General features: G+C 34.0%; 18 non-coding genes across 18 annotated transcripts; all 18 read left to right on the top strand.

Annotated features, from left to right (window-relative positions):
• Window positions 1-614: 614 nt before the first annotated feature.
• On the top strand, window positions 615-687 carry TRNAT-UGU (transfer RNA threonine (anticodon UGU)). The gene has a single exon. It is a non-coding gene; the product is annotated as a tRNA-Thr (tRNA).
• A 1,951-nt stretch (window positions 688-2,638) lies between these two features.
• Window positions 2,639-2,711, top strand: TRNAT-UGU (transfer RNA threonine (anticodon UGU)). The gene has a single exon. It is a non-coding gene; the product is annotated as a tRNA-Thr (tRNA).
• A 939-nt stretch (window positions 2,712-3,650) lies between these two features.
• Window positions 3,651-3,723, top strand: TRNAT-UGU (transfer RNA threonine (anticodon UGU)). Its single transcript has one exon. It is a non-coding gene; the product is annotated as a tRNA-Thr (tRNA).
• A 3,442-nt stretch (window positions 3,724-7,165) lies between these two features.
• Window positions 7,166-7,238, top strand: TRNAT-UGU (transfer RNA threonine (anticodon UGU)). The gene has a single exon. It is a non-coding gene; the product is annotated as a tRNA-Thr (tRNA).
• Window positions 7,239-10,945: 3,707 nt separating this feature from the next.
• Window positions 10,946-11,018, top strand: TRNAT-UGU (transfer RNA threonine (anticodon UGU)). The gene has a single exon. It is a non-coding gene; the product is annotated as a tRNA-Thr (tRNA).
• Window positions 11,019-11,972: 954 nt separating this feature from the next.
• Window positions 11,973-12,045, top strand: TRNAT-UGU (transfer RNA threonine (anticodon UGU)). Its single transcript has one exon. It is a non-coding gene; the product is annotated as a tRNA-Thr (tRNA).
• A 954-nt stretch (window positions 12,046-12,999) lies between these two features.
• On the top strand, window positions 13,000-13,072 carry TRNAT-UGU (transfer RNA threonine (anticodon UGU)). Its single transcript has one exon. It is a non-coding gene; the product is annotated as a tRNA-Thr (tRNA).
• A 954-nt stretch (window positions 13,073-14,026) lies between these two features.
• On the top strand, window positions 14,027-14,099 carry TRNAT-UGU (transfer RNA threonine (anticodon UGU)). Its single transcript has one exon. It is a non-coding gene; the product is annotated as a tRNA-Thr (tRNA).
• A 956-nt stretch (window positions 14,100-15,055) lies between these two features.
• On the top strand, window positions 15,056-15,128 carry TRNAT-UGU (transfer RNA threonine (anticodon UGU)). Its single transcript has one exon. It is a non-coding gene; the product is annotated as a tRNA-Thr (tRNA).
• Window positions 15,129-16,083: 955 nt separating this feature from the next.
• Window positions 16,084-16,156, top strand: TRNAT-UGU (transfer RNA threonine (anticodon UGU)). Its single transcript has one exon. It is a non-coding gene; the product is annotated as a tRNA-Thr (tRNA).
• Window positions 16,157-17,112: 956 nt separating this feature from the next.
• On the top strand, window positions 17,113-17,185 carry TRNAT-UGU (transfer RNA threonine (anticodon UGU)). The gene has a single exon. It is a non-coding gene; the product is annotated as a tRNA-Thr (tRNA).
• A 955-nt stretch (window positions 17,186-18,140) lies between these two features.
• Window positions 18,141-18,213, top strand: TRNAT-UGU (transfer RNA threonine (anticodon UGU)). The gene has a single exon. It is a non-coding gene; the product is annotated as a tRNA-Thr (tRNA).
• A 955-nt stretch (window positions 18,214-19,168) lies between these two features.
• Window positions 19,169-19,241, top strand: TRNAT-UGU (transfer RNA threonine (anticodon UGU)). The gene has a single exon. It is a non-coding gene; the product is annotated as a tRNA-Thr (tRNA).
• A 956-nt stretch (window positions 19,242-20,197) lies between these two features.
• TRNAT-UGU (transfer RNA threonine (anticodon UGU)) lies at window positions 20,198-20,270 on the top strand. Its single transcript has one exon. It is a non-coding gene; the product is annotated as a tRNA-Thr (tRNA).
• Window positions 20,271-21,225: 955 nt separating this feature from the next.
• TRNAT-UGU (transfer RNA threonine (anticodon UGU)) lies at window positions 21,226-21,298 on the top strand. The gene has a single exon. It is a non-coding gene; the product is annotated as a tRNA-Thr (tRNA).
• Window positions 21,299-22,254: 956 nt separating this feature from the next.
• TRNAT-UGU (transfer RNA threonine (anticodon UGU)) lies at window positions 22,255-22,327 on the top strand. Its single transcript has one exon. It is a non-coding gene; the product is annotated as a tRNA-Thr (tRNA).
• Window positions 22,328-23,282: 955 nt separating this feature from the next.
• Window positions 23,283-23,355, top strand: TRNAT-UGU (transfer RNA threonine (anticodon UGU)). The gene has a single exon. It is a non-coding gene; the product is annotated as a tRNA-Thr (tRNA).
• Window positions 23,356-24,310: 955 nt separating this feature from the next.
• TRNAT-UGU (transfer RNA threonine (anticodon UGU)) lies at window positions 24,311-24,383 on the top strand. The gene has a single exon. It is a non-coding gene; the product is annotated as a tRNA-Thr (tRNA).
• The last annotated feature ends 1,120 nt before the right edge of the window (window positions 24,384-25,503 follow it).

Genomic DNA, 25,503 nt, shown 5'->3' with positions numbered 1-25,503 from the left:
TTTGATTTGTTTCTATGTTTCTGTAGCATGTTTCTAAAACCTTAATGTAAAACATATAACATTTTTCATGACTGCATGATGGACAACTCTGTTTCTCTCCAATCTACTAAAAACCAATTTAATTTTTCTGTCAATCTACCGATTGACATGACTGTTTCTCTCCAATCCACTAAAACCCGATAAATAGCATCAATTCATTCAGTTGTGATTTCCAAACTGTCTTAAAGTTTGATTTGTTTCTATGTTTCTGTAGCATGTTTCTAAAACCTTAATGTAAAACATATAACATTTTTCATGACTGCATGATGGACACTCTGTTTCTCTCCAATCTACTAAAAACCAATTTGATTTTTCTGTCAATCTACCGATTGACATGACTGTTTCTCTCCAATCCACTAAAAACCGATAAATAGCATCAATTCATTCAGTTGTGATTTCCAAACTGTCTTAAAGTTTGATTTGTCTTAAATCAACCAATAAATTCGCAGCTAGTTCTGGAGTTATGGTTTTATTTGGTCATGCCTCTCCTTTGTAAGACCATCTATAGGCTAATGGAAGGATACGACTTGGGTGATTTCGAATAAAACCCATGTCGTTGCGTTAGTCAATATGTCGGCTTCATAGCTCAGTGGTTAGAGCACTGGTCTTGTAAACCATGGGTTGTGAGTTCAATTATCACTGGGGCCTTTATAGGCAGTGCCTAGAGTATTTCCTAAGGTATTTACTTCATCACAGACAATTCCAACATGTCATTTCCTTTAAGATAATTGCTTGGACCAAACTGAGAATATTCAGACATCATTGTTTATGTCCAACGTTACCTCTTTTATTTTTTTATAAACAGGAAATTATGCATGTTCGGTTTTGCATGAAAAATTTTGGAAAAAAATTGCCTCTGGCCGTGTCAATTTTGTTCATAAAGGAAGATATTTGCACTGTTTCCATATACTTCACTCATTCAGTCCCCAAAAACATCAATTCATTCTGATGTGATTTCCAAACTGTCTAAAAGTTTGATTTGTTTCTATGTTTCTGTAGCATGTTTCTAAAACCTTAATGTAAAACATATAACATTTTTCATGACTGCATGATGGACAACTCTGTTTCTCTCCAATCTACTAAAAACCAATTTAATTTTTCTGTCAATCTACCGATTGACATGACTGTTTCTCTCCAATCCACTAAAACCCGATAAATAGCATCAATTCATTCAGTTGTGATTTCCAAACTGTCTTAAAGTTTGATTTGTTTCTATGTTTCTGTAGCATGTTTCTAAAACCTTAATGTAAAACATATAACATTTTTCATGACTGCATGATGGACACTCTGTTTCTCTCCAATCTACTAAAAACCAATTTGATTTTTCTGTCAATCTACCGATTGACATGACTGTTTCTCTCCAATCCACTAAAAACCGATAAATAGCATCAATTCATTCAGTTGTGATTTCCAAACTGTCTTAAAGTTTGATTTGTCTTAAATCAACCAATAAATTCGCAGCTAGTTCTGGAGTTATGGTTTTATTTGGTCATGCCTCTCCTTTGTAAGACCATCTATAGGCTAATGGAAGGATACGACTTGGGTGATTTCGAATAAAACCCATGTCGTTGCGTTAGTCAATATGTTGGCTTCATTGCTCAGTGGTTAGAGCACTGGTCTTGTAAACCATGGGTCGTGAGTTCAATTATCACTGGGGCCTTTATAGGCAGTGCCTAGAGTATTTCCTAAGGTATTTACTTCATCACAGACAATTCCAACATGTCATTTCCTTTAAGATAATTGCTTGGACCAAACTGAGAATATTCAGACATCATTGTTTATGTCCAACGTTACCTCTTTTATTTTTTTATAAACAGGAAATTATGCATGTTCGGTTTTGCATGAAAAATTTTGGAAAAAAATTGCCTCTGGCCGTGTCAATTTTGTTCATAAAGGAAGATATTTGCACTGTTTCCATATACTTCACTCATTCAGTCCCCAAAAACATCAATTCATTCTGATGTGATTTCCAAACTGTCTAAAAGTTTGATTTGTTTCTATGTTTCTGTAGCATGTTTCTAAAACCTTAATGTAAAACATATAACATTTTTCATGACTGCATGATGGACAACTCTGTTTCTCTCCAATCTACTAAAAACCAATTTAATTTTTCTGTCAATCTACCGATTGACATGACTGTTTCTCTCCAATCCACTAAAACCCGATAAATAGCATCAATTCATTCAGTTGTGATTTCCAAACTGTCTTAAAGTTTGATTTGTTTCTATGTTTCTGTAGCATGTTTCTAAAACCTTAATGTAAAACATATAACATTTTTCATGACTGCATGATGGACACTCTGTTTCTCTCCAATCTACTAAAAACCAATTTGATTTTTCTGTCAATCTACCGATTGACATGACTGTTTCTCTCCAATCCACTAAAAACCGATAAATAGCATCAATTCATTCAGTTGTGATTTCCAAACTGTCTTAAAGTTTGATTTGTCTTAAATCAACCAATAAATTCGCAGCTAGTTCTGGAGTTATGGTTTTATTTGGTCATGCCTCTCCTTTGTAAGACCATCTATAGGCTAATGGAAGGATACGACTTGGGTGATTTCGAATAAAACCCATGTCGTTGCGTTAGTCAATATGTCGGCTTCATAGCTCAGTGGTTAGAGCACTGGTCTTGTAAACCATGGGTCGTGAGTTCAATTATCACTGGGGCCTTTATAGGCAGTGCCTAGAGTATTTCCTAAGGTATTTACTTCATCACAGACAATTCCAACATGTCATTTCCTTTAAGATAATTGCTTGGACCAAACTGAGAATATTCAGACATCATTGTTTATGTCCAACGTTACCTCTTTTATTTTTTTATAAACAGGAAATTATGCATGTTCGGTTTTGCATGAAAAATTTTGGAAAAAAATTGCCTCTGGCCGTGTCAATTTTGTTCATAAAGGAAGATATTTGCACTGTTTCCATATACTTCACTCATTCAGTCCCCAAAAACATCAATTCATTCTGATGTGATTTCCAAACTGTCTAAAAGTTTGATTTGTTTCTATGTTTCTGTAGCATGTTTCTAAAACCTTAATGTAAAACATATAACATTTTTCATGACTGCATGATGGACAACTCTGTTTCTCTCCAATCTACTAAAAACCAATTTAATTTTTCTGTCAATCTACCGATTGACATGACTGTTTCTCTCCAATCCACTAAAACCCGATAAATAGCATCAATTCATTCAGTTGTGATTTCCAAACTGTCTTAAAGTTTGATTTGTTTCTATGTTTCTGTAGCATGTTTCTAATACCTTAATGTAAAACATATAACATTTTTCATGACTGCATGATGGACACTCTGTTTCTCTCCAATCTACTAAAAACCAATTTGATTTTTCTGTCAATCTACCGATTGACATGACTGTTTCTCTCCAATCCACTAAAAACCGATAAATAGCATCAATTCATTCAGTTGTGATTTCCAAACTGTCTTAAAGTTTGATTTGTCTTAAATCAACCAATAAATTCGCAGCTAGTTCTGGAGTTATGGTTTTATTTGGTCATGCCTCTCCTTTGTAAGACCATCTATAGGCTAATGGAAGGATACGACTTGGGTGATTTCGAATAAAACAAATGTCGTTGCGTTAGTCAATATGTCGGCTTCATAGCTCAGTGGTTAGAGCACTGGTCTTGTAAACCATGGGTCGTGAGTTCAATTATCACTGGGGCCTTTATAGGCAGTGCCTAGAGTATTTCCTAAGGTATTTACTTCATCACAGACAATTCCAACATGTCATTTCCTTTAAGATAATTGCTTGGACCAAACTGAGAATATTCAGACATCATTGTTTATGTCCAACGTTACCTCTTTTATTTTTTTATAAACAGGAAATTATGCATGTTCGGTTTTGCATGAAAAATTTTGGAAAAAAATTGCCTCTGGCCGTGTCAATTTTGTTCATAAAGGAAGATATTTGCACTGTTTCCATATACTTCACTCATTCAGTCCCCAAAAACATCAATTCATTCTGATGTGATTTCCAAACTGTCTAAAAGTTTGATTTGTTTCTATGTTTCTGTAGCATGTTTCTAAAACCTTAATGTAAAACATATAACATTTTTCATGACTGCATGATGGACAACTCTGTTTCTCTCCAATCTACTAAAAACCAATTTAATTTTTCTGTCAATCTACCGATTGACATGACTGTTTCTCTCCAATCCACTAAAAACCCGATAAATAGCATCATTTCATTCAGTTGTGATTTCCAAACTGTCTTAAAGTTTGATTTGTTTCTATGTTTCTGTAGCATGTTTCTAAAACCTTAATGTAAAACATATAACATTTTTCATGACTGCATGATGGACACTCTGTTTCTCTCCAATCTACTAAAAACCAATTTGATTTTTCTGTCAATCTACCGATTGACATGACTGTTTCTCTCCAATCCACTAAAAACCGATAAATAGCATCAATTCATTCAGTTGTGATTTCCAAACTGTCTTAAAGTTTGATTTGTCTTAAATCAACCAATAAATTCGCAGCTAGTTCTGGAGTTATGGTTTTATTTGGTCATGCCTCTCCTTTGTAAGACCATCTATAGGCTAATGGAAGGATACGACTTGGGTGATTTCGAATAAAACCCATGTCGTTGCGTTAGTCAATATGTCGGCTTCATTGCTCAGTGGTTAGAGCACTGGTCTTGTAAACCATGGGTCGTGAGTTCAATTATCACTGGGGCCTTTATAGGCAGTGCCTAGAGTATTTCCTAAGGTATTTACTTCATCACAGACAATTCCAACATGTCATTTCCTTTAAGATAATTGCTTGGACCAAACTGAGAATATTCAGACATCATTGTTTATGTCCAACGTTACCTCTTTTATTTTTTTATAAACAGGAAATTATGCATGTTCGGTTTTGCATGAAAAATTTTGGAAAAAAATTGCCTCTGGCCGTGTCAATTTTGTTCATAAAGGAAGATATTTGCACTGTTTCCATATACTTCACTCATTCAGTCCCCAAAAACATCAATTCATTCTGATGTGATTTCCAAACTGTCTAAAAGTTTGATTTGTTTCTATGTTTCTGTAGCATGTTTCTAAAACCTTAATGTAAAACATATAACATTTTTCATGACTGCATGATGGAAAACTCTGTTTCTCTCCAATCTACTAAAAACCAATTTAATTTTTCTGTCAATCTACCGATTGACATGACTGTTTCTCTCCAATCCACTAAAAACCCGATAAATAGCATCAATTCATTCAGTTGTGATTTCCAAACTGTCTTAAAGTTTTATTTGTTTCTATGTTTCTGTAGCATGTTTCTAAAACCTTAATGTAAAACATATAACATTTTTCATGACTGCATGATGGACACTCTGTTTCTCTCCAATCTACTAAAAACCAATTTGATTTTTCTGTCAATCTACCGATTGACATGACTGTTTCTCTCCAATCCACTAAAAACCGATAAATAGCATCAATTCATTCAGTTGTGATTTCCAAACTGTCTTAAAGTTTGATTTGTCTAAAATCAACCAATAAATTCGCAGCTAGTTCTGGAGTTATGGTTTTATTTGGTCATGCCTCTCCTTTGTAAGACCATCTATAGGCTAATGGAAGGATACGACTTGGGTGATTTCGAATAAAACCCACGTCGTTTCTATGTTTCTGTAGCATGTTTCTAAAACCTTAATGTAAAACATATAACATTTTTCATGACTGCATGATGGACACTCTGTTTCTCTCCAATCTACTAAAAACCAATTTGATTTTTCTGTCAATCTACCGATTGACATGACTGTTTCTCTCCAATCCACTAAAAACCGATAAATAGCATCAATTCATTCAGTTGTGATTTCCAAACTGTCTTAAAGTTTGATTTGTTTCTATGTTTCTGTAGCATGTTTCTAAAACCTTAATGTAAAACATATAACATTTTTCATGACTGCATGATGGACACTCTGTTTCTCTCCAATCTACTAAAAACCAATTTGATTTTTCTGTCAATCTACCGATTGACATGACTGTTTCTCTCCAATCCACTAAAAACCGATAAATAGCATCAATTCATTCAGTTGTGATTTCCAAACTGTCTTAAAGTTTTATTTGTTTCTATGTTTCTGTAGCATGTTTCTAAAACCTTAATGTAAAACATATAACATTTTTCATGACTGCATGATGGACACTCTGTTTCTCTCCAATCTACTAAAAACCAATTTGATTTTTCTGTCAATCTACCGATTGACTTGACTGTTTCTCTCCAATCCACTAAAAACCGATAAATAGCATCAATTCATTCAGTTGTGATTTCCAAACTGTCTTAAAGTTTGATTTGTTTCTATGTTTCTGTAGCATGTTTCTAAAACCTTAATGTAAAACATATAACATTTTTCATGACTGCATGATGGACACTCTGTTTCTCTCCAATCTACTAAAAACCAATTTGATTTTTCTGTCAATCTACCGATTGACATGACTGTTTCTCTCCAATCCACTAAAAACCGATAAATAGCATCAATTCATTCAGTTGTGATTTCCAAACTGTCTTAAAGTTTTATTTGTTTCTATGTTTCTGTAGCATGTTTCTAAAACCTTAATGTAAAACATATAACATTTTTCATGACTGCATGATGGACACTCTGTTTCTCTCCAATCTACTAAAAACCAATTTGATTTTTCTGTCAATCTACCGATTGACATGACTGTTTCTCTCCAATCCACTAAAAACCGATAAATAGCATCAATTCATTCAGTTGTGATTTCCAAACTGTCTTAAAGTTTGATTTGTTTCTATGTTTCTGTAGCATGTTTCTAAAACCTTAATGTAAAACATATAACATTTTTCATGACTGCATGATGGACACTCTGTTTCTCTCCAATCTACTAAAAACCAATTTGATTTTTCTGTCAATCTACCGATTGACATGACTGTTTCTCTCCAATCCACTAAAAACCGATAAATAGCATCAATTCATTCAGTTGTGATTTCCAAACTGTCTTAAAGTTTGATTTGTCTAAAATCAACCAATAAATTCGCAGCTAGTTCTGGAGTTATGGTTTTATTTGGTCATGCCTCTCCTTTGTAAGACCATCTATAGGCTAATGGAAGGATACGACTTGGGTGATTTCGAATAAAACCCACGTCGTTGCGTTAGTCAATATGTCGGCTTCATAGCTCAGTGGTTAGAGCACTGGTCTTGTAAACCAGGGGTCGTGAGTTCAATTCTCACTGGGGCCTTTATAGGCAGTGCCTAGAGTATTTCCTAAGGTATTTACTTCATCACAGACAATTCCAACATGTCAATATCTTTAAGATAATTGCTTGGACCAAACTGAGAATATTCAGACATCATTGCTTCATTCAATACATTGTTTATGTCCAACATTACCTCTTTTATTTTTTTATAAACAGGAAATTATGCATGTTCGGTTTTGCATGAAAAATTTTGGAAAAAAATTGCCTCTGGCCGTGTCAATTTTGTTCATAAAGGAAGATATTTGCACTGTTTCCATATACTTCACTCATTCAGTCCCCAAAAACATCAATTCATTCAGTTGTGATTTCCAAACTGTCTTAAAGTTTTATTTGTTTCTATGTTTCTGTAGCATGTTTCTAAAACCTTAATGTAAAACATATAACATTTTTCATGACTGCATGATGGACACTCTGTTTCTCTCCAATCTACTAAAAACCAATTTGATTTTTCTGTCAATCTACCGATTGACATGACTGTTTCTCTCCAATCCACTAAAAACCGATAAATAGCATCAATTCATTCAGTTATGATTTCCAAACTGTCTTAAAGTTTGATTTGTTTCTATGTTTCTGTAGCATGTTTCTAAAACCTTAATGTAAAACATATAACATTTTTCATGACTGCATGATGGACACTCTGTTTCTCTCCAATCTACTAAAAACCAATTTGATTTTTCTGTCAATCTACCGATTGACATGACTGTTTCTCTCCAATCCACTAAAAACCGATAAATAGCATCAATTCATTCAGTTGTGATTTCCAAACTGTCTTAAAGTTTGATTTGTCTAAAATCAACCAATAAATTCGCAGCTAGTTCTGGAGTTATGGTTTTATTTGGTCATGCCTCTCCTTTGTAAGACCATCTATAGGCTAATGGAAGGATACGACTTGGGTGATTTCGAATAAAACCCACGTCGTTTCTATGTTTCTGTAGCATGTTTCTAAAACCTTAATGTAAAACATATAACATTTTTCATGACTGCATGATGGACACTCTGTTTCTCTCCAATCTACTAAAAACCAATTTGATTTTTCTGTCAATCTACCGATTGACATGACTGTTTCTCTCCAATCCACTAAAAACCGATAAATAGCATCAATTCATTCAGTTGTGATTTCCAAACTGTCTTAAAGTTTGATTTGTTTCTATGTTTCTGTAGCATGTTTCTAAAACCTTAATGTAAAACATATAACATTTTTCATGACTGCATGATGGACACTCTGTTTCTCTCCAATCTACTAAAAACCAATTTGATTTTTCTGTCAATCTACCGATTGACATGACTGTTTCTCTCCAATCCACTAAAAACCGATAAATAGCATCAATTCATTCAGTTGTGATTTCCAAACTGTCTTAAAGTTTTATTTGTTTCTATGTTTCTGTAGCATGTTTCTAAAACCTTAATGTAAAACATATAACATTTTTCATGACTGCATGATGGACACTCTGTTTCTCTCCAATCTACTAAAAACCAATTTGATTTTTCTGTCAATCTACCGATTGACATGACTGTTTCTCTCCAATCCACTAAAAACCGATAAATAGCATCAATTCATTCAGTTGTGATTTCCAAACTGTCTTAAAGTTTGATTTGTTTCTATGTTTCTGTAGCATGTTTCTAAAACCTTAATGTAAAACATATAACATTTTTCATGACTGCATGATGGACACTCTGTTTCTCTCCAATCTACTAAAAACCAATTTGATTTTTCTGTCAATCTACCGATTGACATGACTGTTTCTCTCCAATCCACTAAAAACCGATAAATAGCATCAATTCATTCAGTTGTGATTTCCAAACTGTCTTAAAGTTTTATTTGTTTCTATGTTTCTGTAGCATGTTTCTAAAACCTTAATGTAAAACATATAACATTTTTCATGAAAGCATGATGGACACTCTGTTTCTCTCCAATCTACTAAAAACCAATTTGATTTTTCTGTCAATCTACCGATTGACATGACTGTTTCTCTCCAATCCACTAAAAACCGATAAATAGCATCAATTCATTCAGTTGTGATTTCCAAACTGTCTTAAAGTTTGATTTGTCTAAAATCAACCAATAAATTCGCAGCTAGTTCTGGAGTTATGGTTTTATTTGGTCATGCCTCTCCTTTGTAAGACCATCTATAGGCTAATGGAAGGATACGACTTGGGTGATTTCGAATAAAACCCACGTCGTTTCTATGTTTCTGTAGCATGTTTCTAAAACCTTAATGTAAAACATATAACATTTTTCATGACTGCATGATGGACACTCTGTTTCTCTCCAATCTACTAAAAACCAATTTGATTTTTCTGTCAATCTACCGATTGACATGACTGTTTCTCTCCAATCCACTAAAAACCGATAAATAGCATCAATTCATTCAGTTGTGATTTCCAAACTGTCTTAAAGTTTGATTTGTTTCTATGTTTCTGTAGCATGTTTCTAAAACCTTAATGTAAAACATATAACATTTTTCATGACTGCATGATGGACACTCTGTTTCTCTCCAATCTACTAAAAACCAATTTGATTTTTCTGTCAATCTACCGATTGACATGACTGTTTCTCTCCAATCCACTAAAAACCGATAAATAGCATCAATTCATTCAGTTGTGATTTCCAAACTGTCTTAAAGTTTTATTTGTTTCTATGTTTCTGTAGCATGTTTCTAAAACCTTAATGTAAAACATATAACATTTTTCATGACTGCATGATGGACACTCTGTTTCTCTCCAATCTACTAAAAACCAATTTGATTTTTCTGTCAATCTACCGATTGACATGACTGTTTCTCTCCAATCCACTAAAAACCGATAAATAGCATCAATTCATTCAGTTGTGATTTCCAAACTGTCTTAAAGTTTGATTTGTTTCTATGTTTCTGTAGCATGTTTCTAAAACCTTAATGTAAAACATATAACATTTTTCATGACTGCATGATGGACACTCTGTTTCTCTCCAATCTACTAAAAACCAATTTGATTTTTCTGTCAATCTACCGATTGACATGACTGTTTCTCTCCAATCCACTAAAAACCAATAAATAGCATCAATTCATTCAGTTGTGATTTCCAAACTGTCTTAAAGTTTTATTTGTTTCTATGTTTCTGTAGCATGTTTCTAAAACCTTAATGTAAAACATATAACATTTTTCATGACTGCATGATGGACACTCTGTTTCTCTCCAATCTACTAAAAACCAATTTGATTTTTCTGTCAATCTACCGATTGACATGACTGTTTCTCTCCAATCCACTAAAAACCGATAAATAGCATCAATTCATTCAGTTGTGATTTCCAAACTGTCTTAAAGTTTGATTTGTTTCTATGTTTCTGTAGCATGTTTCTAAAACCTTAATGTAAAACATATAACATTTTTCATGACTGCATGATGGACACTCTGTTTCTCTCCAATCTACTAAAAACCAATTTGATTTTTCTGTCAATCTACCGATTGACATGACTGTTTCTCTCCAATCCACTAAAAACCGATAAATAGCATCAATTCATTCAGTTGTGATTTCCAAACTGTCTTAAAGTTTGATTTGTCTAAAATCAACCAATAAATTCGCAGCTAGTTCTGGAGTTATGGTTTTATTTGGTCATGCCTCTCCTTTGTAAGACCATCTATAGGCTAATGGAAGGATACGACTTGGGTGATTTCGAATAAAACCCACGTCGTTGCGTTAGTCAATATGTCGGCTTCATAGCTCAGTGGTTAGAGCACTGGTCTTGTAAACCAGGGGTCGTGAGTTCAATTCTCACTGGGGCCTTTATAGGCAGTGCCTAGAGTATTTCCTAAGGTATTTACTTCATCACAGACAATTCCAACATGTCAATATCTTTAAGATAATTGCTTGGACCAAACTGAGAATATTCAGACTTCATTGCTTCATTCAATACATTGTTTATGTCCAACATTACCTCTTTTATTTTTTTATAAACAGGAAATTATGCATGTTCGGTTTTGCATGAAAAATTTTGGAAAAAAATTGCCTCTGGCCGTGTCAATTTTGTTCATAAAGGAAGATATTTGCACTGTTTCCATATACTTCACTCATTCAGTCCCCAAAAACATCAATTCATTCAGTTGTGATTTCCAAACTGTCTTAAAGTTTTATTTGTTTCTATGTTTCTGTAGCATGTTTCTAAAACCTTAATGTAAAACATATAACATTTTTCATGACTGCATGATGGACACTCTGTTTCTCTCCAATCTACTAAAAACCAATTTGATTTTTCTGTCAATCTACCGATTGACATGACTGTTTCTCTCCAATCCACTAAAAACCGATAAATAGCATCAATTCATTCAGTTGTGATTTCCAAACTGTCTTAAAGTTTGATTTGTTTCTATGTTTCTGTAGCATGTTTCTAAAACCTTAATGTAAAACATATAACATTTTTCATGACTGCATGATGGACACTCTGTTTCTCTCCAATCAACTAAAAACCAATTTGATTTTTCTGTCAATCTACCGATTGACATGACTGTTTCTCTCCAATCCACTAAAAACCGATAAATAGCATCAATTCATTCAGTTGTGATTTCCAAACTGTCTTAAAGTTTGATTTGTCTAAAATCAACCAATAAATTCGCAGCTAGTTCTGGAGTTATGGTTTTATTTGGTCATGCCTCTCCTTTGTAAGACCATCTATAGGCTAATGAAGGATACGACTTGGGTGATTTCGAATAAAACCCACGTCGTTGCGTTAGTCAATATGTCGGCTTCATAGCTCAGTGTTTAGAGCACTGGTCTTGTAAACCAGGGGTCGTGAGTTCAATTCTCACTGGGGCCTTTATAGGCAGTGCCTAGAGTATTTCCTAAGGTATTTACTTCATCACAGACAATTCCAACATGTCAATATCTTTAAGATAATTGCTTGGACCAAACTGAGAATATTCAGACTTCATTGCTTCATTCAATACATTGTTTATGTCCAACATTACCTCTTTTATTTTTTTATAAACAGGAAATTATGCATGTTCGGTTTTGCATGAAAAATTTTGGAAAAAAATTGCCTCTGGCCGTGTCAATTTTGTTCATAAAGGAAGATATTTGCACTGTTTCCATATACTTCACTCATTCAGTCCCCAAAAACATCAATTCATTCAGTTGTGATTTCCAAACTGTCTTAAAGTTTTATTTGTTTCTATGTTTCTGTAGCATGTTTCTAAAACCTTAATGTAAAACATATAACATTTTTCATGACTGCATGATGGACACTCTGTTTCTCTCCAATCTACTAAAAACCAATTTGATTTTTCTGTCAATCTACCGATTGACATGACTGTTTCTCTCCAATCCACTAAAAACCGATAAATAGCATCAATTCATTCAGTTGTGATTTCCAAACTGTCTTAAAGTTTGATTTGTTTCTATGTTTCTGTAGCATGTTTCTAAAACCTTAATGTAAAACATATAACATTTTTCATGACTGCATGATGGACACTCTGTTTCTCTCCAATCAACTAAAAACCAATTTGATTTTTCTGTCAATCTACCGATTGACATGACTGTTTCTCTCCAATCCACTAAAAACCGATAAATAGCATCAATTCATTCAGTTGTGATTTCCAAACTGTCTTAAAGTTTGATTTGTCTAAAATCAACCAATAAATTCGCAGCTAGTTCTGGAGTTATGGTTTTATTTGGTCATGCCTCTCCTTTGTAAGACCATCTATAGGCTAATGAAGGATACGACTTGGGTGATTTCGAATAAAACCCACGTCGTTGCGTTAGTCAATATGTCGGCTTCATAGCTCAGTGTTTAGAGCACTGGTCTTGTAAACCAGGGGTCGTGAGTTCAATTCTCACTGGGGCCTTTATAGGCAGTGCCTAGAGTATTTCCTAAGGTATTTACTTCATCACAGACAATTCCAACATGTCAATATCTTTAAGATAATTGCTTGGACCAAACTGAGAATATTCAGACTTCATTGCTTCATTCAATACATTGTTTATGTCCAACATTACCTCTTTTATTTTTTTATAAACAGGAAATTATGCATGTTCGGTTTTGCATGAAAAATTTTGGAAAAAAATTGCCTCTGGCCGTGTCAATTTTGTTCATAAAGGAAGATATTTGCACTGTTTCCATATACTTCACTCATTCAGTCCCCAAAAACATCAATTCATTCAGTTGTGATTTCCAAACTGTCTTAAAGTTTTATTTGTTTCTATGTTTCTGTAGCATGTTTCTAAAACCTTAATGTAAAACATATAACATTTTTCATGACTGCATGATGGACACTCTGTTTCTCTCCAATCTACTAAAAACCAATTTGATTTTTCTGTCAATCTACCGATTGACATGACTGTTTCTCTCCAATCCACTAAAAACCGATAAATAGCATCAATTCATTCAGTTGTGATTTCCAAACTGTCTTAAAGTTTGATTTGTTTCTATGTTTCTGTAGCATGTTTCTAAAACCTTAATGTAAAACATATAACATTTTTCATGACTGCATGATGGACACTCTGTTTCTCTCCAATCAACTAAAAACCAATTTGATTTTTCTGTCAATCTACCGATTGACATGACTGTTTCTCTCCAATCCACTAAAAACCGATAAATAGCATCAATTCATTCAGTTGTGATTTCCAAACTGTCTTAAAGTTTGATTTGTCTAAAATCAACCAATAAATTCGCAGCTAGTTCTGGAGTTATGGTTTTATTTGGTCATGCCTCTCCTTTGTAAGACCATCTATAGGCTAATGAAGGATACGACTTGGGTGATTTCGAATAAAACCCACGTCGTTGCGTTAGTCAATATGTCGGCTTCATAGCTCAGTGTTTAGAGCACTGGTCTTGTAAACCAGGGGTCGTGAGTTCAATTCTCACTGGGGCCTTTATAGGCAGTGCCTAGAGTATTTCCTAAGGTATTTACTTCATCACAGACAATTCCAAAATGTCAATATCTTTAAGATAATTGCTTGGACCAAACTGAGAATATTCAGACATCATTGCTTCATTCAATACATTGTTTATGTCCAACATTACCACTTTTATTTTTTTATAAACAGGAAATTATGCATGTTCGGTTTTGCATGAAAAATTTTGGAAAAAAATTGCCTCTGGCCGTGTCAATTTTGTTCATAAAGGAAGATATTTGCACTGTTTCCATATACTTCACTCATTCAGTCCCCAAAAACATCAATTCATTCTGATGTGATTTCCAAACTGTCTAAAAGTTTGATTTGTTTCTATGTTTCTGTAGCATGTTTCTAAAACCTTAATGTAAAACATATAACATTTTTCATGACTGCATGATGGAAAACTCTGTTTCTCTCCAATCTACTAAAAACCAATTTAATTTTTCTGTCAATCTACTGATTGACATGACTGTTTCTCTCCAATCCACTAAAAACCGATAAATAGCATCAATTCATTCAGTTGTGATTTCCAAACTGTCTTAAAGTTTTATTTGTTTCTATGTTTCTGTAGCATGTTTCTAAAACCTTAATGTAAAACATATAACATTTTTCATGACTGCATGATGGACACTCTGTTTCTCTCCAATCTACTAAAAACCAATTTAATTTTTCTGTCAATCTACCGATTGACATGACTGTTTCTCTCCAATCCACTAAAAACCGATAAATAGCATCAATTCATTCAGTTGTGATTTCCAAACTGTCTTAAAGTTTGATTTGTCTAAAATCAACCAATAAATTCGCAGCTAGTTCTGGAGTTATGGTTTTATTTGGTCATGCCTCTCCTTTGTAAGACCATCTATAGGCTAATGGAAGGATACGACTTGGGTGATTTCGAATAAAACCCACGTCGTTGCGTTAGTCAATATGTCGGCTTCATAGCTCAGTGGTTAGAGCACTGGTCTTGTAAACCAGGGGTCGTGAGTTCAATTCTCACTGGGGCCTTTATAGGCAGTGCCTAGAGCATTTCCTAAGGTATTTACTTCATCACAGACAATTCCAACATGTCAATATCTTTAAGATAATTGCTTGGACCAAACTGAGAATATTCAGACATCATTGCTTCATTCAATACATTGTTTATGTCCAACATTACCTCTTTTATTTTTTTATAAACAGGAAATTATGCATGTTCGGTTTTGCATGAAAAATTTTGGAAAAAAATTGCCTCTGGCCGTGTCAATTTTGTTCATAAAGGAAGATATTTGCACTGTTTCCATATACTTCACTCATTCAGTCCCCAAAAACATCAATTCATTCAGTTGTGATTTCCAAACTGTCTTAAAGTTTTATTTGTTTCTATGTTTCTGTAGCATGTTTCTAAAACCTTAATGTAAAACATATAACATTTTTCATGACTGCATGATGGACACTCTGTTTCTCTCCAATCTACTAAAAACCAATTTGATTTTTCTGTCAATCTACCGATTGACATGACTGTTTCTCTCCAATCCACTAAAAACCGATAAATAGCATCAATTCATTCAGTTGTGATTTCCAAACTGTCTTAAAGTTTGATTTGTTTCTATGTTTCTGTAGCATGTTTCTAAAACCTTAATGTAAAACATATAACATTTTTCATGACTGCATGATGGACACTCTGTTTCTCTCCAATCTACTAAAAACCAATTTGATTTTTCTGTCAATCTACCGATTGACATGACTGTTTCTCTCCAATTCACTAAAAACCGATAAATAGCATCAATTCATTCAGTTGTGATTTCCAAACTGTCTTAAAGTTTGATTTGTCTAAAATCAACCAATAAATTCGCAGCTAGTTCTGGAGTTATGGTTTTATTTGGTCATGCCTCTCCTTTGTAAGACCATCTATAGGCTAATGGAAGGATACGACTTGGGTGATTTCGAATAAAACCCACGTCGTTGCGTTAGTCAATATGTCGGCTTCATAGCTCAGTGGTTAGAGCACTGGTCTTGTAAACCAGGGGTCGTGAGTTCAATTCTCACTGGGGCCTTTATAGGCAGTGCCTAGAGTATTTCCTAAGGTATTTACTTCATCACAGACAATTCCAACATGTCAATATCTTTAAGATAATTGCTTGGACCAAACTGAGAATTTTCAGACATCATTGCTTCATTCAATACATTGTTTATGTCCAACATTACCACTTTTATTTTTTTATAAACAGGAAATTATGCATGTTCGGTTTTGCATGAAAAATTTTGGAAAAAAATTGCCTCTGGCCGTGTCAATTTTGTTCATAAAGGAAGATATTTGCACTGTTTCCATATACTTCACTCATTCAGTCCCCAAAAACATCAATTCATTCTGATGTGATTTCCAAACTGTCTAAAAGTTTGATTTGTTTCTATGTTTCTGTAGCATGTTTCTAAAACCTTAATGTAAAACATATAACATTTTTCATGACTGCATGATGGAAAACTCTGTTTCTCTCCAATCTACTAAAAACCAATTTAATTTTTCTGTCAATCTACTGATTGACATGACTGTTTCTCTCCAATCCACTAAAAACCGATAAATAGCATCAATTCATTCAGTTGTGATTTCCAAACTGTCTTAAAGTTTTATTTGTTTCTATGTTTCTGTAGCATGTTTCTAAAACCTTAATGTAAAACATATAACATTTTTCATGACTGCATGATGGACACTCTGTTTCTCTCCAATCTACTAAAAACCAATTTGATTTTTCTGTCAATCTACCGATTGACATGACTGTTTCTCTCCAATCCACTAAAAACCGATAAATAGCATCAATTCATTCAGTTGTGATTTCCAAACTGTCTTAAAGTTTGATTTGTCTAAAATCAACCAATAAATTCGCAGCTAGTTCTGGAGTTATGGTTTTATTTGGTCATGCCTCTCCTTTGTAAGACCATCTATAGGCTAATGGAAGGATACGACTTGGGTGATTTCGAATAAAACCCACGTCGTTGCGTTAGTCAATATGTCGGCTTCATAGCTCAGTGGTTAGAGCACTGGTCTTGTAAACCAGGGGTCGTGAGTTCAAGTCTCACTGGGGCCTTTATAGGCAGTGCCTAGAGCATTTCCTAAGGTATTTACTTCATCACAGACAATTCCAACATGTCAATATCTTTAAGATAATTGCTTGGACCAAACTGAGAATATTCAGACATCATTGCTTCATTCAATACATTGTTTATGTCCAACATTACCTCTTTTATTTTTTTATAAACAGGAAATTATGCATGTTCGGTTTTGCATGAAAAATTTTGGAAAAAAATTGCCTCTGGCCGTGTCAATTTTGTTCATAAAGGAAGATATTTGCACTGTTTCCATATACTTCACTCATTCAGTCCCCAAAAACATCAATTCATTCAGTTGTGATTTCCAAACTGTCTTAAAGTTTTATTTGTTTCTATGTTTCTGTAGCATGTTTCTAAAACCTTAATGTAAAACATATAACATTTTTCATGACTGCATTATGGACACTCTGTTTCTCTCCAATCTACTAAAAACCAATTTGATTTTTCTGTCAATCTACCGATTGACATGACTGTTTCTCTCCAATCCACTAAAAACCGATAAATAGCATCAATTCATTCAGTTGTGATTTCCAAACTGTCTTAAAGTTTGATTTGTTTCTATGTTTCTGTAGCATGTTTCTAAAACCTTAATGTAAAACATATAACATTTTTCATGACTGCATGATGGACACTCTGTTTCTCTCCAATCTACTAAAAACCAATTTGATTTTTCTGTCAATCTACCGATTGACATGACTGTTTCTCTCCAATTCACTAAAAACCGATAAATAGCATCAATTCATTCAGTTGTGATTTCCAAACTGTCTTAAAGTTTGATTTGTCTAAAATCAACCAATAAATTCGCAGCTAGTTCTGGAGTTATGGTTTTATTTGGTCATGCCTCTCCTTTGTAAGACCATCTATAGGCTAATGGAAGGATACGACTTGGGTGATTTCGAATAAAACCCACGTCGTTGCGTTAGTCAATATGTCGGCTTCATAGCTCAGTGGTTAGAGCACTGGTCTTGTAAACCAGGGGTCGTGAGTTCAATTCTCACTGGGGCCTTTATAGGCAGTGCCTAGAGTATTTCCTAAGGTATTTACTTCATCACAGACAATTCCAACATGTCAATATCTTTAAGATAATTGCTTGGACCAAACTGCGAATATTCAGACATTATTGCTTCATTCAATACATTGTTTATGTCCAACATTACCACTTTTATTTTTTTATAAACAGGAAATTATGCATGTTCGGTTTTGCATGAAAAATTTTGGAAAAAAATTGCCTCTGGCCGTGTCAATTTTGTTCATAAAGGAAGATATTTGCACTGTTTCCATATACTTCACTCATTCAGTCCCCAAAAACATCAATTCATTCTGATGTGATTTCCAAACTGTCTTAAAGTTTTATTTGTTTCTATGTTTCTGTAGCATGTTTCTAAAACCTTAATGTAAAACATATAACATTTTTCATGACTGCATGATGGACACTCTGTTTCTCTCCAATCTACTAAAAACCAATTTGATTTTTCTGTCAATCTACCGATTGACATGACTGTTTCTCTCCAATCCACTAAAAACCGATAAATAGCATCAATTCATTCAGTTGTGATTTCCAAACTGTCTTAAAGTTTGATTTGTTTCTATGTTTCTGTAGCATGTTTCTAAAACCTTAATGTAAAACATATAACATTTTTCATGACTGCATGATGGACACTCTGTTTCTCTCCAATCTACTAAAAACCAATTTGATTTTTCTGTCAATCTACCGATTGACATGACTGTTTCTCTCCAATCCACTAAAAACCGATAAATAGCATCAATTCATTCAGTTGTGATTTCCAAACTGTCTTAAAGTTTGATTTGTCTAAAATCAACCAATAAATTCGCAGCTAGTTCTGGAGTTATGGTTTTATTTGGTCATGCCTCTCCTTTGTAAGACCATCTATAGGCTAATGGAAGGATACGACTTGGGTGATTTCGAATAAAACCCACGTCGTTGCGTTAGTCAATATGTCGGCTTCATAGCTCAGTGGTTAGAGCACTGGTCTTGTAAACCAGGCGTCGTGAGTTCAATTCTCACTGGGGCCTTTATAGGCAGTGCCTAGAGTATTTCCTAAGGTATTTACTTCATCACAGACAATTCCAACATGTCAATATCTTTAAGATAATTGCTTGGACCAAACTGAGAATATTCAGACATCATTGCTTCATTCAATACATTGTTTATGTCCAACATTACCACTTTTATTTTTTTATAAACAGGAAATTATGCATGTTCGGTTTTGCATGAAAAATTTTGGAAAAAAATTGCCTCTGGCCGTGTCAATTTTGTTCATAAAGGAAGATATTTGCACTGTTTCCATATACTTCACTCATTCAGTCCCCAAAAACATCAATTCATTCTGATGTGATTTCCAAACTGTCTAAAAGTTTGATTTGTTTCTATGTTTCTGTAGCATGTTTCTAAAACCTTAATGTAAAACATATAACATTTTTCATGACTGCATGATGGAAAACTCTGTTTCTCTCCAATCTACTAAAAACCAATTTAATTTTTCTGTCAATCTACTGATTGACATGACTGTTTCTCTCCAATCCACTAAAAACCGATAAATAGCATCAATTCATTCAGTTGTGATTTCCAAACTGTCTTAAAGTTTTATTTGTTTCTATGTTTCTGTAGCATGTTTCTAAAACCTTAATGTAAAACATATAACATTTTTCATGACTGCATGATGGACACTCTGTTTCTCTCCAATCTACTAAAAACCAATTTGATTTTTCTGTCAATCTACCGATTGACATGACTGTTTCTCTCCAATCCACTAAAAACCGATAAATAGCATCAATTCATTCAGTTGTGATTTCCAAACTGTCTTAAAGTTTGATTTGTCTAAAATCAACCAATAAATTCGCAGCTAGTTCTGGAGTTATGGTTTTATTTGGTCATGCCTCTCCTTTGTAAGACCATCTATAGGCTAATGGAAGGATACGACTTGGGTGATTTCGAATAAAACCCACGTCGTTGCGTTAGTCAATATGTCGGCTTCATAGCTCAGTGGTTAGAGCACTGGTCTTGTAAACCAGGGGTCGTGAGTTCAATTCTCACTGGGGCCTTTATAGGCAGTGCCTAGAGTATTTCCTAAGGTATTTACTTCATCACAGACAATTCCAACATGTCAATATCTTTAAGATAATTGCTTGGACCAAACTGCGAATATTCAGACATTATTGCTTCATTCAATACATTGTTTATGTCCAACATTACCACTTTTATTTTTTTATAAACAGGAAATTATGCATGTTCGGTTTTGCATGAAAAATTTTGGAAAAAAATTGCCTCTGGCCGTGTCAATTTTGTTCATAAAGGAAGATATTTGCACTGTTTCCATATACTTCACTCATTCAGTCCCCAAAAACATCAATTCATTCTGATGTGATTTCCAAACTGTCTTAAAGTTTTATTTGTTTCTATGTTTCTGTAGCATGTTTCTAAAACCTTAATGTAAAACATATAACATTTTTCATGACTGCATGATGGACACTCTGTTTCTCTCCAATCTACTAAAAACCAATTTGATTTTTCTGTCAATCTACCGATTGACATGACTGTTTCTCTCCAATCCACTAAAAACCGATAAATAGCATCAATTCATTCAGTTGTGATTTCCAAACTGTCTTAAAGTTTGATTTGTTTCTATGTTTCTGTAGCATGTTTCTAAAACCTTAATGTAAAACATATAACATTTTTCATGACTGCATGATGGACACTCTGTTTCTCTCCAATCTACTAAAAACCAATTTGATTTTTCTGTCAATCTACCGATTGACATGACTGTTTCTCTCCAATCCACTAAAAACCGATAAATAGCATCAATTCATTCAGTTGTGATTTCCAAACTGTCTTAAAGTTTGATTTGTCTAAAATCAACCAATAAATTCGCAGCTAGTTCTGGAGTTATGGTTTTATTTGGTCATGCCTCTCCTTTGTAAGACCATCTATAGGCTAATGGAAGGATACGACTTGGGTGATTTCGAATAAAACCCACGTCGTTGCGTTAGTCAATATGTCGGCTTCATAGCTCAGTGGTTAGAGCACTGGTCTTGTAAACCAGGCGTCGTGAGTTCAATTCTCACTGGGGCCTTTATAGGCAGTGCCTAGAGTATTTCCTAAGGTATTTACTTCATCACAGACAATTCCAACATGTCAATATCTTTAAGATAATTGCTTGGACCAAACTGAGAATATTCAGACATCATTGCTTCATTCAATACATTGTTTATGTCCAACATTACCACTTTTATTTTTTTATAAACAGGAAATTATGCATGTTCGGTTTTGCATGAAAAATTTTGGAAAAAAATTGCCTCTGGCCGTGTCAATTTTGTTCATAAAGGAAGATATTTGCACTGTTTCCATATACTTCACTCATTCAGTCCCCAAAAACATCAATTCATTCTGATGTGATTTCCAAACTGTCTAAAAGTTTGATTTGTTTCTATGTTTCTGTAGCATGTTTCTAAAACCTTAATGTAAAACATATAACATTTTTCATGACTGCATGATGGAAAACTCTGTTTCTCTCCAATCTACTAAAAACCAATTTAATTTTTCTGTCAATCTACTGATTGACATGACTGTTTCTCTCCAATCCACTAAAAACCGATAAATAGCATCAATTCATTCAGTTGTGATTTCCAAACTGTCTTAAAGTTTTATTTGTTTCTATGTTTCTGTAGCATGTTTCTAAAACCTTAATGTAAAACATATAACATTTTTCATGACTGCATGATGGACACTCTGTTTCTCTCCAATCTACTAAAAACCAATTTGATTTTTCTGTCAATCTACCGATTGACATGACTGTTTCTCTCCAATCCACTAAAAACCGATAAATAGCATCAATTCATTCAGTTGTGATTTCCAAACTGTCTTAAAGTTTGATTTGTCTAAAATCAACCAATAAATTCGCAGCTAGTTCTGGAGTTATGGTTTTATTTGGTCATGCCTCTCCTTTGTAAGACCATCTATAGGCTAATGGAAGGATACGACTTGGGTGATTTCGAATAAAACCCACGTCGTTGCGTTAGTCAATATGTCGGCTTCATAGCTCAGTGGTTAGAGCACTGGTCTTGTAAACCAGGGGTCGTGAGTTCAATTCTCACTGGGGCCTTTATAGGCAGTGCCTAGAGTATTTCCTAAGGTATTTACTTCATCACAGACAATTCCAACATGTCAATATCTTTAAGATAATTGCTTGGACCAAACTGAGAATATTCAGACATCATTGCTTCATTCAATACATTGTTTATGTCCAACATTACCTCTTTTATTTTTTTATAAACAGGAAATTATGCATGTTCGGTTTTGTATGAAAAATTTTGGAAAAAAATTGCCTCTGGCCGTGTCAATTTTGTTCATAAAGGAAGATATTTGCACTGTTTCCATATACTTCACTCATTCAGTCCCCAAAAACATCAATTCATTCAGTTGTGATTTCCAAACTGTCTTAAAGTTTTATTTGTTTCTATGTTTCTGTAGCATGTTTCTAAAACCTTAATGTAAAACATATAACATTTTTCATGACTGCATGATGGACACTCTGTTTCTCTCCAATCTACTAAAAACCAATTTGATTTTTCTGTCAATCTACCGATTGACATGACTGTTTCTCTCCAATCCACTAAAAACCGATAAATAGCATCAATTCATTCAGTTGTGATTTCCAAACTGTCTTAAAGTTTGATTTGTTTCTATGTTTCTGTAGCATGTTTCTAAAACCTTAATGTAAAACATATAACATTTTTCATGACTGCATGATGGACACTCTGTTTCTCTCCAATCTACTAAAAACCAATTTGATTTTTCTGTCAATCTACCGATTGACATGACTGTTTCTCTCCAATTCACTAAAAACCGATAAATAGCATCAATTCATTCAGTTGTGATTTCCAAACTGTCTTAAAGTTTGATTTGTCTAAAATCAACCAATAAATTCGCAGCTAGTTCTGGAGTTATGGTTTTATTTGGTCATGCCTCTCCTTTGTAAGACCATCTATAGGCTAATGGAAGGATAAGACTTGGGTGATTTCGAATAAAACCCACGTCGTTGCGTTAGTCAATATGTTGGCTTCATAGCTCAGTGGTTAGAGCACTGGTCTTGTAAACCAGGGGTCGTGAGTTCAATTCTCACTGGGGCCTTTATAGGCAGTGCCTAGAGTATTTCCTAAGGAATTTACTTCATCACAGACAATTCCAACATGTCAATACCTTTAAGATAATTGCTTGGACCAAACTGAGAATATTCAGACATCATTGCTTCATTCAATACATTGTTTATGTCCAACATTACCTCTTTTATTTTTTTATAAACAGGAAATTATGCATGTTCGGTTTTGCATGAAAAATTTTGGAAAAAAATTGCCTCTGGCCGTGTCAATTTTGTTCATAAAGGAAGATATTTGCACTGTTTCCATATACTTCACTCATTCAGTCCCCAAAAACATCAATTCATTCAGTTGTGATTTCCAAACTGTCTTAAAGTTTTATTTGTTTCTATGTTTCTGTAGCATGTTTCTAAAACCTTAATGTAAAACATATAACATTTTTCATGACTGCATGATGGACACTCTGTTTCTCTCCAATCTACTAAAAACCAATTTGATTTTTCTGTCAATCTACCGATTGACATGACTGTTTCTCTCCAATCCACTAAAAACCGATAAATAGCATCAATTCATTCAGTTGTGATTTCCAAACTGTCTTAAAGTTTGATTTGTTTCTATGTTTCTGTAGCATGTTTCTAAAACCTTAATGTAAAACATATAACATTTTTCATGACTGCATGATGGACACTCTGTTTCTCTCCAATCTACTAAAAACCAATTTGATTTTTCTGTCAATCTACCGATTGACATGACTGTTTCTCTCCAATTCACTAAAAACCGATAAATAGCATCAATTCATTCAGTTGTGATTTCCAAACTGTCTTAAAGTTTGATTTGTCTAAAATCAACCAATAAATTCGCAGCTAGTTCTGGAGTTATGGTTTTATTTGGTCATGCCTCTCCTTTGTAAGACCATCTATAGGCTAATGGAAGGATAAGACTTGGGTGATTTCGAATAAAACCCACGTCGTTGCGTTAGTCAATATGTCGGCTTCATAGCTCAGTGGTTAGAGCACTGGTCTTGTAAACCAGGGGTTGTGAGTTCAATTCTCACTGGGGCCTTTATAGGCAGTGCCTAGAGTATTTCCTAAGGTATTTACTTCATCACAGACAATTCCAACATGTCAATATCTTTAAGATAATTGCTTGGACCAAACTGAGAATATTCAGACATCATTGCTTCATTCAATACATTGTTTATGTCCAACATTACCACTTTTATTGTTTTATAAACAGGAAATTATGCATGTTCGGTTTTGCATGAAAAATTTTGGAAAAAAATTGCCTCTGGCCGTGTCAATTTTGTTCATAAAGGAAGATATTTGCACTGTTTCCATATACTTCACTCATTCAGTCCCCAAAAACATCAATTCATTCTGATGTGATTTCCAAACTGTCTAAAAGTTTGATTTGTTTCTATGTTTCTGTAGCATGTTTCTAAAACCTTAATGTAAAACATATAACATTTTTCATGACTGCATGATGGAAAACTCTGTTTCTCTCCAATCGACTAAAAACCAATTTAATTTTTTTGTCAATCTACCGATTGACATGACTGTTTCTCTCCAATCCACTAAAAACCGATAAATAGCATCAATTCATTCAGTTGTGATTTCCAAACTGTCTTAAAGTTTGATTTGTTTCTATGTTTCTGTAGCATGTTTCTAAAACCTTAATGTAAAACATATAACATTTTTCATGACTGCATGATGGACACTCTGTTTCTCTCCAATCTACTAAAAACCAATTTGATTTTTCTGTCAATCTACCGATTGACATGACTGTTTCTCTCCAATCCACTAAAAACCGATAAATAGCATCAATTCATTCAGTTGTGATTTCCAAACTGTCTTAAAGTTTGATTTGTCTAAAATCAACCAATAAATTCGCAGCTAGTTCTGGAGTTATGGTTTTATTTGGTCATGCCTCTCCTTTGTAAGACCATCTATAGGCTAATGGAAGGATACGACTTGGGTGATTTCGAATAAAACCCACGTCGTTGCGTTAGTCAATATGTTGGCTTCATAGCTCAGTGGTTAGAGCACTGGTCTTGAAAACCAGGGGTCGTGAGTTCAATTCTCACTTGGGCCTTAATACGCAGTGCCTAGAGTATTTCCTAAGGTATTTACTTCATCACAGACAATTCCAACATGTCAATATCTTTAAGATAATTGCTTGGACC

This window comes from Rhinoderma darwinii, chromosome 1 (genome assembly GCF_050947455.1).
Source record: "Rhinoderma darwinii isolate aRhiDar2 chromosome 1, aRhiDar2.hap1, whole genome shotgun sequence".
Classification (NCBI taxonomy): Eukaryota; Metazoa; Chordata; class Amphibia; order Anura; family Rhinodermatidae; genus Rhinoderma; species Rhinoderma darwinii.
Note: the sequence above shows the minus strand (reverse complement) of the source record. Positions and strands in the feature narration are given on the sequence as shown.